Source organism: Miniopterus schreibersii (genome assembly GCF_964146895.1).
Source record: "Miniopterus schreibersii genome assembly, chromosome: 15".
NCBI classification, from domain to species: domain Eukaryota; kingdom Metazoa; phylum Chordata; class Mammalia; order Chiroptera; family Miniopteridae; genus Miniopterus; species Miniopterus schreibersii.
The window spans coordinates 25,550,959-25,566,414 of NC_138115.1; the positions used below are offsets into that span (position 1 = coordinate 25,550,959).

Below are 15,456 nucleotides of genomic sequence, written 5' to 3' on the forward strand. Positions count from 1 at the left end.
TTTAGTAAGTATTCCATAGATGACACTGTTATTAAAACTGTAAGCCTTTCTTTTTGAAAAAATTTCTTTTATTGTTGAGAGTATTAGAGATGCCCCCCATTTCCCTCCCTTTTCCCTCCTCCACCGATCTCCCACCCCATCCCAGGCCTTCATCTGTCTATTGGCTGTGTCCATGGGCTATGCTTAATTTGTACTTCTAAATCCCTTCAGCTTCTCAGCCATCCCCCCAAACCCCATCCCATCCGGCAGCCATCAAAATGTTCTCTATCTATGAGTCTGTTTCTGTTCTGCTTGTTCATTTATTTTGATTTATAGATTCAATTGTTGATGTGTATTTATTGCCATTTCATTGTTTGTCTTCTTGATCATGATTCTCCTCCCCGCCCTCCTCCTCCCTCTCCTTCTTCAAGACCCTTTAACCGTGCATATAATACTGCCTTGATGGTGGTGAACTCCTTTAGCCTTTTCTCGCCTGGGATGCTCTTTGTATGTCCTTCAATTCTAAAGGACAGCTTTGCTGGGTAGAGTAATCTTGGTTGTAGGTCCTTGCTTTCCATCACTTTGAATGTTTCTTGCCACTCCCTTCTGGCCTGCAAAGTTTCTGTTGAGAAATAAACTGACAGTCTTATGGGAGCTCCCTTGTAGGTAAGTAACTGCTTTTCTCTTGCTGCTTTAAAGAGTCTCTCTTTGTCTTTAACCTTTGGCATTTTAATTATGATGTGTCTTGGTGTGGCCCTCTTTGGGTTCCTCTTGTTTGGGACTCTCTGCACTTCCTGTCTATTTCTTTTCCCAGGTAAAGGAAGTTTCCTGTCATTATTTTTTCAAATAGGTTGTCAATTTCTTGCTCCCTCTCTTCTCCTTTTAGCATCCCCATGATGCAAGTGTTAGCAAGTTGTCCCAGATGCTCCTTACACTATCTTCATAGTTTTGGATTCTTTTTGCTCTTCTGATTGGGTGTTTTTTGCTTCTTTATATTCCAAATTCTTGATTTGATTCTCAGCATCCTCTATCCTACTGTTGACTCCCTGTAATTTCTTTTTTATTTCAGTTAGTGTGTTCTTCGTTTCTGACTGGTCCTTTTTTATGTAGTTGATGTTCTAAGTTTCTGAAAATTCTTACTAAGTTCCTTGAAGTTCTCAGTAAGTTTCTTGAGCATCCTTATAGCCATTGTTTTTACCTCTGTATCTGGAAGTTTTCTTGTTTCCATTTCATTTAGTTCTTTTTTTGGAGATTTCTCCTGTTCCTTCATTTGTGACATGCTTCTTTGTTTCTACATTTTGGCTGTTTTCCTGTGCTTGTTTCTATGTATTAAGTAGATCTGCTATGTCTCCTGCACTTGGTAGAGTGGTCTTGTGTAGTAGGTGTCCTGTAGGGCCCAGTGGCTCAGCCTCCCCAGTCATCTGAGCTGGCCATTCCAGGGGTGAGCTGTGTGCACTATTCTATTGTAGTTGAACCTTGGTTGATGTTGGTGTCACTGGGAGGTATTGACCTCCAGGCCAATCCATTGTGAGGATCAGCTGCAACTACAGCAAAAGAACTGCTATGCAGGAGCTGACCTTATGGTGTGTTACTCGTGGAGGTGGAAGGGTTGTAATCTGGTGTGGTCAAAAGTGACCATCAGGTGCGCTGGCTCTGGCGCTTCCCAGGAGGTGCAAAGTCAACCACTGCCTGTGCCCTGCTCAGGGCCACCCAGCATGCGCTACAAAACAATCTGCAGAAGGCTGCTACTTGTGTTGGGCTTGGAGGTGCTCCAAAGAGGCAAAGCTATGAACCAAGGTGGGCTGTTGCTAGTGCTGGGCCTGAGGCCACTTATTGAGAGGTACAGGAACACTGAGGCCAGCTGCTGCTTGTTTGAGGGATTTTAGGAAAGTCTGAAGCATGAGGCAAGAGAGGCCAGTTGTATGAAAAAGCCACTGGAAATGGCTTGGACGAGCCTTCAAGTAGGGAGTGGTGGGGTCACCAGGGTGGGGCAAAACATGTGAGCCAGGTTGAGGGAGATTCAGATATAGTGCCCCAACTGCTGGCTCTGTGGGGGGGAGGGCTCAGCAACGGAACTCTGGCCTCTGCCATCACTTCTGACTGGGAGAAAGCTGCCTCTCCAGCTCTCACCCTGATTCCAGAGAAGTGTCCCAGTTTCCTTTCAAGCTGCTGTGCCAGTGCTGGAGTTCAGAGGGAGCGAGCCTAAGTCAGTCCATTCTCAGGCCCTTTAAGAGAAACTGCTGGTGCCAGCAGATTCTGTATCTCTCAGCCACAATCCTCACTATTTTTTACAGCTAAAAGTTATGGGAACTTCTCCTCCTGGCACTGGAAACCTCCACAGCCAAGACATCCCTCCCAATTTTAAACCTCCACAAGTGGGTGTGGGACCAGCTGTTCCATGCCCCTACCCCTCCTCCCAGTGTTGATGTGCTCCTTCTTTAATCCCCTAGTAGTAGGTCTTCAGTTCAACTAGATTTCAGGTGGTTCTAAGTCATGGTTGTTCTGTATTTTAGTGAAAATTTTGATGTGGTTTTGGGAGGCAGCAAATCCCACATTTATCTACGCCACATTCTTGACCAGAACTTTAAGCCTTTCTTTGTAAAGAGATACGGCTTTTCTTAGATTGGACTTTTTGGGAACAGGCAATTCTTGGATGCTGTAGAAATTGATTTGGGTTAATAAGTGATTTGAAGTGAGTGTGGAATAGGAAAACCCAATAAAAAAAGTCATGAGCATTAATGTAACAACATTGCTTTAGAAACATTTCTTCCCTTTCCTTGGAGCACTTTGCATTAAGGAAATAAGAAGGAATATGCACAGAGATTTACATACAAGAATGTTGATCATCGTGTGATTTATAACAGGGACATTTTTTAGTAACCCACATATATTATGAAATAATTCAATTGAGTAATAAATTATAATAGCCACTTGATGGGATATTAGCAGCCATTAAAAATCATGTTTACAAAGATTTAATGACATTGGAAAATGTGAGATATTCTTAATTGAAAATAAGCAAGGTCAATTCTGCATAGAGTATGATTATACATGTATATGGAAAAAAAATTACAGAGAATACACCAAACTATTAACTGCAGGTATGTTATTCATGATTTTTATTTTCTCTACTTATTTGCATTTAAATTTTCTATATCGACAGCACCTTTTTTCAATTTTTTGATTGTGGCAAAATACATGTAATGTAAAGTTTGTCATTTAAACCATTTTTAAGTGTACAGTTCAGTGGTATTAAATACATTCACAATGTTGAGCAAACAATACCACCACCCATCCCCATAACTCTTTTCCTCTTGTGAAACAAACTCTATACCCATTAAACAATAACTTCTCATTCCCCCTCCCACCAACCCCTGCTTTCCATTCTACTTTCTGTTTCTGTGAATTTGACTACACTCGGTACCTCATACGAGTAAAATCATTACAGTGTTTGTCCTTTTGTGACTGACTTGTTTCACTTAGCATAATGTCCTCCAGGTTCATCCATGTGTAGCAGATGCCCCAATTTCCTTTCTTTTTAAGGCTGAATAATATTCCATTGTATGTAGAGACCACATTTTGGTTATCCATTCCTCTTTCAATGGACATTTGGGTTGCTTCCACGTCTTAACTATTGTAAATTATGCTGCTATAAACATGGGTATACAAATATCCCTTTAAAGAAATGTCTTTTTATCAGAAAAAATATTTAAGAAGGGGAAAATCTGTTTTTCTTTAGCAGCCTCCAAGATAGAATCAAGAGTAATTAAATATACAATAAATGCACAGTGACTAGGTAAATAGTGCTGTTTTAAAACTAAGTCTGTTCTTTCAAAAGGAAATTAAAATGAGGGAAAATAAGAAGATAGTTTTATTATGGGACTTTTCAATCTTTGTATTATATTAATATTTTCATGCCTATATGTTATGTTTTAATAGTTTTTCTTACTGAACCTCAAAAAGGGATATAAAGCATGCACATCTCTCTGTGGAGTAAACAGAGCTTTACTACCCATTTTGTAATTTGAAACCGTAAAATTAAGGTGATTATGTCATAATGAGCTTATGTACAGAATAAAGTCAAAGACCTGTTCTGATTGCTCATTAACCCCCTTTATGCTCATTCACAGTCCGAATCAGAGAACAGCAGATTCACAGAAGGCTGGGGGAGGACCCTTCAAATTCACTCTGTCTAACTGCCCCACTCGTAGTGAGAGCCGCTGAGACTCAGAGGGGGAAGCGCTGACGGTAACTGAAAGGGGCAAAGCTAAGACTGGCACCTGCCCTGCCCGTGTGCCTGCCAGCTCCTTTTCTCTACGCACATGGTCAGAAACCTCCCATCCCCATTGGGATCATCCCACCCTCAGCTGGAGGTAAGATTGTGAGGGCAGCTTTGGTGATATATGTGCCCCCACCCACTGAGTTCCAGTCAGGGTCCTTCCACAGTCCTAGAAGGGCCACCTAGACTCACCACCTTCCGTCTTGCTCTCATGCCTGCGCTGAATGTGGCTCTGGAGAAAGGTGGCATTCACGAACATCTTGTCACACTGATGGCACTACATAGAGAGGAAGCAGTGGAAAGTGCAGGATTAAATCACCTGACTGAGCCTGGGATTCTCTGTTTCAGAAATATATACACCCTTAGACACATATGCAACATTCACTCATTCACATACACCATAAACATATTTTCATGTGCATGCTTCTACACACAAATAAGCACACATTACACAATACACACTCTACAAACACACACACACACACACACACACACACACACACACACGGTATAAACTGATCAGGCAGCCTCAGGTCCTCTGGCCATGAGCAGTGTCTCTAAAATCTGGTCCTAACCAGTGACTATGGTCCCACTGTGACCTCAGGGTCCAGAGGATAGTGCTGCCCAGGTGGGCCAGTGACTGGGCACCCACCCCTCCTACTCTCCTTGCCCCATTGATATTCCTCACCGTGTGGTAGAACTGGCCACCTGTCTGCTGGAGCAGATTCTGCAAGGTGCTGATCATCTTTCGACGCTCATGGCTTTCCTTCCGCACACCCTTGAGCTCTTCAGCTTGGCGGCCCAGCTCCTGCTGACCACGCTCCTGCTGGTCCAGGCTGGCCTGCAGCCGTGCCTCTAGCTGGGCAATGCTGGTCCTCATGCTGTTGTGGCAGTGAACAAGGTACTCAATTGACAGCTGCGCCAGGCGCAGTACCTTGAGCAGCGCCGTGTCCATAGGCTTCCCACAGTGGATGCATGCCTCTCTGTCCAAGTTGCAGAGGGTGATGCTAGTGATGTTCTCCTGCAGGGTGGCTACATCCAGCTCCCGTATCACACGTTCCACATCTACGGCACTGATGCGCCTCCAGTCCATGCTCTCATGGCGAGCCTGGAACTGGAAGGGAGGGACTGTATAGGCCCCAAAGACGGGACGATAGAATCCCTGAGCAGTGCCAATGGGTAACTCCATGGCTGGGGAAACCTTGGGCTGAGCACCAAACGAGGTTGCTGCCAAGGTCACGGAAGCAAGCAAAGGAGATGAGATAGGGTCTGGAAAATGAGAAGAGAGTCCAAGTTAGGCAAGGTGCAAGGGCTGCATGTGCCGTACACCTGGCCAGCAGGAGCCGAAGTGGGGGAAGTGAGGGATCTGAACAGCAGCTAGAGTATGAGTGCTATGCACTGATGTGGCCAGAGCCATGGAAAGCAAGAGTGTAGGTTTTATAGTCATCCAGCTGTGGGTTTAGATCCTCAGTCTTGGGCAAGTCCCTTCACATCTTTAAGCCTCTGAGTTGTACTGGGAATCATGGGGCTCATCTTGCAGGTTTGGAGTTAGAAATGAGGCAGGTGAAGCACCCAGCCTAGTGACTGGCACATAGTAGGACCTCAGTGAATGACCCATGCCCAAGTCCACTGACACCGTTTTTTGTTGGGAAAAACTGTCAGTTGTATAAGTGGGTCCTTCTTCAGCCTTACATTGGCCTCAGGATAAAGTCCAACAACTTGCCATGGGTGGCAGAGCCACCGGAGGTCCACCACTGCCCTCTTCTGAATCTCTCATTACATGATCATGCTGGACAGGGGTAAGCTCCATTTCCCAGTTTTCTGGGCTGTAGGGTGTCACCACGTAACTATGTTCTCTCCCGTGGGGTGTAAGTGAAATGATGCCCAGCACCGCGGGGGTGGGAAGAAGGGGTGCTCAAGACAGGGCTGTGTCTCTGAGCTCAGACTGCACTCAGTACACAACGGCCTTTTGTCTCAAACCTAATGGTTTAGTGAAAGGAGCTCCAGTTTTTTGTCAAAGACTCAGAGTCTACTCTCCACTTTCTTGGTAGACATAAAAATTTTCTTTCTCTTTGAAAAGTGATTTGACAAAACAACGGCAATTTTAACCCAATATTCCACTACTAAGAATTACAATTTATTCTACAGATAAACTCATACAAGTGTGCAAAGGTGCTTGTGCAAAAATTGTCATTTCAGTGCTGATGGTAATAGCAAAGTATAAGAAAAAGTACAAGAAAGCAAAGTACAAAGACAATAGAGGAATAAATTGTATCTCTATACAATGCAATACTATCAGCTATCGATGAGCCCGAGGCAGCTTTACATGTATTGTAGGCAGTAACATAGAAATATATACACACACATGTGAAAATATATGTGTACATACATGTATACACTTCTGATTCTGTTTAAATGATATATTTAATAACTTCAAAAATAAGAGAAATGTATTTCTCACATATATATCTCTATATCTGCATATATAGAGATATATTATAAAAGATATATATATTGTATTAGAATGGCTGTCTGTGTGGGAGTAGGTAACTGGATGTGTGAAATAAGATTTAAATAAATGAATAGATGGATGGTCCATGGGTAGGAGATGGATAAATAGATAGGTAGGTAGATAAACAGATACATAGATAGATAGACAGGCCCTACACCTACCAACGATGATATATGAATGATACATATTGTTATTCCTGTATAATCAAAATTGAATAAAATATATGAATGTATGACTCACTATATATAATTCCATTAGCATAGACTATTTCTAGAAAAATAGGCCAGCTGTTAGCAGTAGTTACCTCGACATGAGAATGGCAGTTAGGGGATCTTTATTCCCACCTTCTAGCATCGATACTATTCAGAATGTTTTGCATCACCATCTATTACTTTTATAATTATTAAGGAAAAATATACAATTTCTGTCCTTGAGGAACTTAGAATCTGGGGCAGTAAGAAGTACATATAACTCTACTTAAGCTCTTTCTAGATCAGGTTTTCAGACTTTTAAGTGCAATAGAGAGAGAAGAGGAAGGTCGCTGACACCATGAAGGGGAAAGGCCTTGAGGAAACGGTAGTGGTGGGTTTGCAAAGAGGGGAAGCGCCTCCAGGAAAGGGCCCGACCTCCCGAAGGCCCTGTGTTCATTTGGGAAAGGGGATGACAGGCTTGCCCCCTCCCCCCCCAGGGTGCCGTGGGAACTGAGGACAGGCAGAGGGACTGCACTCATGAGTAATAGCAGCTGCAGTGCAGGGGGTGCCAGCCTCTGAGCCAGATGCCAAGTCCAAATACAAACCTACAGACTATTACTATTCCCATTTTACAGACTAGGACATTGATTTCTGGAGAGGTTAAGTGGCTTGCCCCAGGTAGAAAGGCAGAACTGAAGTGAGTTGGAGGTGCCTCTGGCTCCAAAACCTGTGGACTTTGAACCGCCCAACATGATTCTTGAAACTATCCTAAAAGTTTGCTTTGATGGGATCATTCCTCATCCCTCAAACTCATTCATTCATTTGCTCACTCCCCCCCGCCCCTGATTTATAGCATGCCTTCCTGGGCCAAGCCCTGGGCCAGGCTCCTGAGGGACAGTAACCACACACCTGCCCACCACCCAGGAGCTCAGGGTTCCTCCGTGTTGCCACAGTAACGAGTCCAAACCCGAAGCCTGGTCTGGAAGCCTGTCCACACGATGCCACTGACAGACCTTCGCCACTTTGGCGCCCACGCTTCCCTTTCTCAGATACTCTTCCCCACACAGACTCCAAAAGTAAGCCCCGTAGCCTCCAGCACGCCCACCGTGGCCCTGCGGAGAGCAGCACGGGGCTTATGATGATGATAGCAGCCACCACTGATTAAGGATCTATGTCTCAGGCAACGCGCCCGCGTTTACAAGAACTGTTTCTACCCCTCATACAGCCTTGCGTGTAGCTGTGATTCACCTCAACTCAAAATGGAAAAACTGAGGCTCAGAAAAGCTAAGGAACCTTCCCCAGATCACTGAGCTAGTAAGTAACGAAGCCAAGGATCAAATCAAGTTCTGTCTGACTCCAAACCTTTTCAATGATGCCAAACTGCCTCCCAATGGTGGTGGTGACGATATGTAAGTTATTGCCCAGTATGGAAATTACAGTACCTGAGATTTCTAAACCAACCTGCAAGGAACGAACCTTTATAGCCAACCACAGTAGCATCAACGCTCGAAACGTCAAATTCTCCTCAAATTCTCCACAGACTCAACTGTCAACCTTGAGTCCAGTAGACAAAGTCTGGTGAGAATGTTCGTGGTTGCCTGGCAACTGCCTTGCCTGTGGGGGAGGGGATGGAGCACCTGCTGTCTCCACTGACTCAGCAGCAGACTGCTCATCCCACATGTGGGAACAGGGACACAGGCAGGGAGGACTCACTGTCATTAGAAAGTGCACAGCTGTGTTAACCATCTCTAGAGGTTTAGATCAGGTCCCAGGACAATGTCCCAATCCTAGACCAATGTCAGGAATTGGTGGGACCCAAAGACTGATATTTATGCTAGCATTTCAATCTCACTCCCTTGTTCGAGATCGTTTCTACCTGGGACAATCCCACAGCCAAGGAAGGAAGCCCTTGTGCTGCACATTCCCAGGGACGGGGTGGGGTGTTCAGCACCTCACAAGGCACCCATCCCACGTGCAACAATTCCTGGAGGCTTCATGGTTCTTCTGAAACCCGCCCACCTGTACTCTGTCCAAGGCAACTCCTACAAAATTGACCAAACTTTTAAATGCAACTCTGGCTGATTTTTTAATATAAATAGACAGCTAGACTACACAACCACCCCTGCTACCTTCCTGTCTCTTCTGCTTCCTCAAAAGGCAGCCAAATTGGTAGTTACAGACACAGAGAAGAAGGTTAGAGCTAGGGAATACAATATTCAATAATATCAAGAAAAATATGTATGAGGCCAGGTGGTTGCTTGAAGCACCGGGAGTCTGCTCTGTAAAGAACTTGATTTTCTAAGCACTTTCCTGTACATCTGAAGCTAATACAGAATAACATTGACTGTAAACTGCATTTGAAAAATAAAAATAATTAATTAAAAGCAAAATAATGCAGCCTAAAGGAGCACATGGAGGGAACCAGGCTTCCAAGGTGGCAACAAGCCTGTCCTGGGAGTGCAGGTATGTTATTAGTGTTATTAGGGCTAATTCTTATGGCTGCCAAGAGAACCTTCTCTCAGTTTCCAAACAGGCTGTGCACAAACCATAGGCAAGGGAGCTCGAGACACCCAATGGAGATGAGAGTGACTGAGGAGTTCTGCTAGAGCACTGCTGTTACAGACCTTAGATGTCTTTGAGTCCATTGGTCCCTGTGAAAGGGCTTCTCCTTTCCACTCTTTCTTGCCCTTTGAGGGAGCTGCTCCCACTCACAGAACCTTCAAACAGCGAGAGGCTAGGGGTGGGGTGTCTGGAGGCCATTCCGGGGCTCAGCTCCACAGCTCAGGGTCGGGACCCCCGTGGGGCATCTGGTTCTGCTAGTGTTTAGCGTCCTGCCACACTTGGCCAGTCACTGGGACTGCAAGGATGCTCCCCACTCGCGCCCCCGGGCAGAATTCCTGGCTTAGTTTTCCCAAGAGGCCTGGCTCACTTAAGGGTCTCGGGGCCAGGAGAGCAGGCAGAGTTCCCAGAGGTACCAGCTCCACTAGTCCGCGTCCGTCCTACAGGTTCCTTCAACTGCTCCCAACAGTCTCAGGCAGTTGCCAAGATCCTGGTGGCCCCCCGGGTCGGGGGTCCCGATACTTCACCAGCCTCGGGAACGCGGGGCTCTCGTGGGCGGGAACAGAGCCGCCTGGCCACATCAGTGCGGTCAACCTGCCAAGCCAGGGACAAGAGAACATTTCTGCCCCAGCAGCTGGAGGCCTAGGGTCTCCAAAGGATCTGCCGCCCCAGACAGACGCCCCAGCCCATCATAAAGGGGGGTGGGACCAGCTATTTCTAGATTTGATACTAAGGGAAGGGAGGGATTGCCTGGCTGACTCCCTTAGGAAAATCCAGGATCCATCTGAATGGCTCCCAGGCCTTGCTGAGAGGCAGCCCCTGGAGCCCAGGGAGGCTGTATGTCCTGCGGGGGCCGGCACCCACACTCACACCCACACCCACCCACACACCCACATACCAGCCCTAAACTACAGGGACCCTCCTGGTTTCTGAGCTGGCTCCAAGCTAATCTTTTGAGTGAATCTCAGCACTTGTCAGATGTCAACTACTCTCTCCCCAAATTACCTTAGAGATTCAAGAAGAAAAGCTGTATGACCATTTTGGTGGAAAGGTGCCAAGAACAGGATAAGATTTGACATCCACTCATGATTTTAATGAAGCCCAAGGAAACTTTCTTCAGCTGACGATGTCTAGCGGAACATACAGCAACCATCATACTTAATAGGAAGCATTTAAAAGACCCCCAGTAAGACCAGGAAAAGGCTACGGATATGCGATGATCACTGTTACCATTCAACATCACGCCGCTAAGTCTAACCAAGGTAACGAAACAAGAGAAAAGATTGCCTACTATGAATTCAGAAAGGAAGAGGCAAAACATCACTGGTTGTAGAAAATATGATTGCCCACCTAAAAAACCCAAGATGATTTACTAAGAAGCTGACAGAACTAAAGAAAATTAACCATGAGAGCAAACTGAAGGCTAGAATTAAATAACTTGCCAAGATCACACAGTTAGCAGAGCCATTTCCCTTACTTGGGTCCCCTGTCCCCTGTAGCAAGTCTCTCTCTGAAAACATTGGCTCTAACTCTAGCTAACTCCAGGAAACCAGAGATGTCACTTTTTCTGTGGTCAAGGGTTCCCATGCCATATGACTGTTTTAGAAAATACAAAACGAATGAGTCAGAGCTTACCTCGAGCCTGGGACTTCCAGTCAACAGCTACCTGAGGTCTCGGAAACGACCACAAGCTTTTCCTGCTATACTTTCTGATAAATCACCACCTAATCTTCCAATTCAACAACTGGGGAAAGTAAATCATTGGCCGAAGATGAACACTAAAGGCAAGTTCTCAGGAAGCTCCTCCCTTTACTAAGTTCCCCAAACACAGAGACTTGGAGGTAATAAGGGGTTCGCACAATTTTTCAGGTGACTCACACATGAAATCCTACTTATTTCTGGGTTTGTCAGAGGGGCAATAGGGTGATGACATTGCTTGGAGAAACTGTATATGGCCTTGGACCCAAAAGATAGTGTGCCCGAGCAGTTTAGTTCCAATCAAAACTATGGGCAGACTTGGGAATGCTTCATCACTGACAACCCTGTAGTTTGGTCGAAACTTTGCAAACACAAGGTCTGAGGAAAAGAAAAGAAAATCCATCACCACCAATAAGCAATGGACAAGCCCAGCAGTCCAAGGTCCTGCTGATTTAGAACAAGAATTGATTCTCCAATTTCAGTTACAGTGGCTTCAAGGAGGACCCTTTGCACAGAGGTCCCTTCTCTTGAGGTAGAGCTTCCTCCAGGTCTCACAAGGCCAAGTTCATCACTCTCCACCCATGATTTGGCAATTGCCACATCTCCAAAGACAGTATCTTTCTCCTGGGGTCTGCTCCCGGGTGCTCCTGACGTAAGTATGTGGTAATCCTCTTGGGAGCCATCCTCACTGAGGGAGTCATCATTTTCAATTCAGAGCCTTCTCTTGGCCATGAACAGGAATCCACAGCTCCCCCTGGATGCTCTGGTGTGAACAGAGAGGTCCTCCCCTGAGCAGCCTTTGGATCCTGACATAGCAGGTTCTACATTAAGGGAGTTAAGATGTCCCACTTATCAATGGCTTCTTGTTTTCTCTGTGCCCGAGGCTCCCCAGGAACAGCTCTTTGGGAGTGGAATTTCTTCTCTGGAAGTCATCAATTTAGGGCTCAGGTACCTTGGTATCTTCTCAAAGTTCCCTGGCATTGAATGGATGGGTTGTATTTTACCTTTCAGAGGGGAGTTAAGAGGAGAGCAGAGCTCTTGCTACTCACTCTGGGAGGACTAGAGGGCTCCATTTGCGGAGTGATACATGCCTAGTGCCTGCATTTCTGGTGGGTTATGTAGCGAGTGTCTTCCAACTCTCCGCACAATAATCAAAACCATTGAACAAGTGATCAAGGCAGAGATCAGTGAAGTAGTTGGGGTCTTTGTCACAGGGGTGAAAGTGAGCGTTAGTAGGACCTGTCTGACCAAGAACCTAGTAGAGGGAATGATGGAAAGAGCACTAGTTTGGAGTCATGCCTCCGCTTGCCACAGGCTCTGGGCACCAGGACAAGTCCCCAAACTGCTCAGAGCCTCAGCTCTTTTGTACAGTGTGGGAAATAGGTGACATCACACTCACAGTGAGGGTGAGCGGCTCTGTAAACCCAAGAAGCTACTCTCACTTTTCACCAAGGAAAACAAGAGAAAATAGAACATAATTACTGTAGATGGTATTTGACTCCCTGATGACAAACATTAAGCTGTTGGTGTGTATGTTTTTGTTTTTTCAGATAGGTGAAGTATATTTCCCTTGGAACCCTGAAGAAGAAATACGCAGCCCTGTGTTGGAGCTGAGATGTGCACAGAGGCCAGCTCTCAGGCACTGATACCCAGGGCCTTTTTGGGATCACAGCCTGATGTCCTTCCTGAGTCCTTCTGAAGAGTCTGCCTGTCATCTGAGCCACTCCGCCAGGAACTCCCCAGGCTTCCAGATCCATCCCTTCAGCCTTCCCTCTGGTGTGAACAGAGCTGCTTTCCCTTCCGTCTGCTCCCCATTCTGCCTCATAGGGACAGTATCACACTGATTTTCTGTGTGTGTGGGAGCAGGTGCCACAGCAGGAGCTCCTATGCTGACTCCACAGATCCCCAGAGGCTCCCAGGATGGGCTTTGCAAACTTGGGGCCATAGGTTGTATTAGTCCCTTTACCATGGGTGCCATTGGTGCACCGCTCCTATGTATTACCTGCCCAAAAGAATGTCCCTGCTCTTTGACGCCCCCTGACCTTAACTCTGTTCAAAATTCCTCCAGATGTCTTCACCACAATGACAGCCTTTCTCCCACCAGCCAAGCAACACCTAGGAATAGATTCTGAGTTGAGAAGTGCAGAGTTATTTATCTTCGAGCAATGGGTGGTTCTGAATATGCTGGTGAAAGCCACATGTGCATCCCTATGTTGTCTACTTTCGAAAAGTTTCTGCCTCCTGTGAGAGAGCTCCTGCTTCCTCCATTATAATCTAAGCCAGACTTGTCAACGCAGTGACCTTGGGGCCTGGGCAGCTGCTACTGCCTGATGAGACCTAAGGACCTGGGCAGGGATATAGCCACAAGTAAACAAAGCACATGAACAGGATGGGGAAAGACCTCTGAATCAAGTGTAGTACTTTTTTTTCCCATTCAATATTATTCCACTCTTCTTTTTATTTTAACAATACTGTTCTTCGGATGTTTGGAGCTAGTCTGAAGAAAAGACAGTGCAGGGGGGAAACCCCCAACCAGAGCAGAGATTTCCCCAACTCTCCAACCCTAGGGATAACCTCTGATAAACTCAACTGGGAAAACTCCAATGTTTGGGCCTACACTCCCTCTGATGTAAAGGACTCACTGTATCAAGAAGGAAAAGTTAAAGGAATTTTTAACACTAAATGTTTGTTGAACTGAATTACACGTCAAAGGGCACCTCTTGATTCTGTAGCTTCTTTGATTTATTGAAAGAAGGAAATACTCAAGCCAACAATACTTGTCCTACTTACTTTGGAGCCCTTGGAACCACAGTTCCGGTTTTTAACATATTTGTCAAGTAAGTGGGACTGATAAACTTTTTAAAGCATTCAGTTATTAACAGGGCAAAACCAGTACAGAGAATGATGGCTTATCACCATCACCAGTTCCTGCCCTGGCGGGGTAGCTCAGATGGCTAGAGTGTCCTCCCGATACACCAAGGCTGTGGGTTTGATCCGGGTCAGGGCACATACAAGAATCAACCAATCGATGCATAAATAAGTGAATCAAAAAAAATCCATGCTTCTCTCTCCTTTTTCTCTAACTCTAAAATCAACAATTTTAAAAAAAATTCTAAAAAGGAACTTAAAAAAAAGAAGCCAATTCTTTTCCCCACTGTTCTGAAGCTGGAACAAACAGTGGAGACCTGGGTTCACATGAATGAGCAGGGGCAGTTCACTGCGGAGTGAGGGATAATCCACAGCCTAGCACCTGGGAACCATGTGAGAATAACAGAAGGACATTGACGAGTGACAGTATCAACAGTAAGTCCTGAAAACCATTTTCTTTCTCACTGATCATCAGTGAATTGATGCCAGCATAGAATCCCCTTGTCCGAATATGTTACACTCTGCTGCTCGTCTAAGGGAGTCCCCCTGGCAGTCAAATGTTGGGCTGTATGAAATTCCACGTCTGGGGGTCGAGCATCGTCTGAGGCTTGGCAGAGGGGAGAGGCAGATGCGTACCCAGAATATTCGTTCCTGTGGGGCTGCAGCAGTGGCAGGGGCGTCACTAGTCAACCAACTGAGCGGCAAGTAGCAGCTGCTGTCCTCAAGAACTAGCACCATATCAAGGGCTCAGTGTTGAGCTCTGTTCCTGCCAAAGGGGACATTCGGGGGCAGAGGAGCTAGAGCAGCCTTGGGAAGTGGGCGTCTATGCTGTTGGGCCATGTGGCCTCTCTCTTGCCACCACAGCCATTCCACCCACGTGCCCATCGTGCCAGTTCTGGGCTGGTGACCAAGCAGATTGTCTGCAGTGCACCAATGCTCCTGTCAGTAAACGGGCACAAAAGATCTTTTCGGGTAATGGAAATACTCTAAAACTGCATTATGGGATGCTCCCACACAAAAGAGCCACCTGCTGTGGAAGGTCTGCATGTGGCGGTCCTTGGGGGGCACGGCCATGAGGCGCAGGTCGCCGCAGCTCAGCACAAGGTCTGTGGGCCCCGACCCGCTGCTCCGCCAGCGCCAGCGTCTCCTAGATCTTGTCCAGCTCCCTGTGGCAGCAGCCGGCCACAGCTCCCGCATCCTGAGGGCCCGAGGCGGGGAGCGCTGCCCGCAACCCCTCGAGCAGAGGATCCCAGCTCCAGGAGCAGAGGCTGGGCTGAGGGCTCAGCTCCCGCCAACGTAAACGGAGCCGCCTCCTCTTGAGAGGCCTGCAGTCTAACTCACTTCCGGTCTCAAATCTCGCGAGAGACGTT

General features: G+C 46.4%; 1 long non-coding RNA gene across 1 annotated transcript in view; it reads left to right on the forward strand.

Moving 5' to 3' along the window:
- Window positions 1–12,866, forward strand: part of LOC308567470 — a 132,449-nt gene extending 119,583 nt beyond the window's left edge. The window contains exon 4 of the long non-coding RNA XR_014000309.1: window positions 12,769–12,866. This is a non-coding gene — a long non-coding RNA (uncharacterized lncRNA). The remainder of the gene's footprint in view (window positions 1–12,768) is intronic.
- The last annotated feature ends 2,590 nt before the right edge of the window (window positions 12,867–15,456 follow it).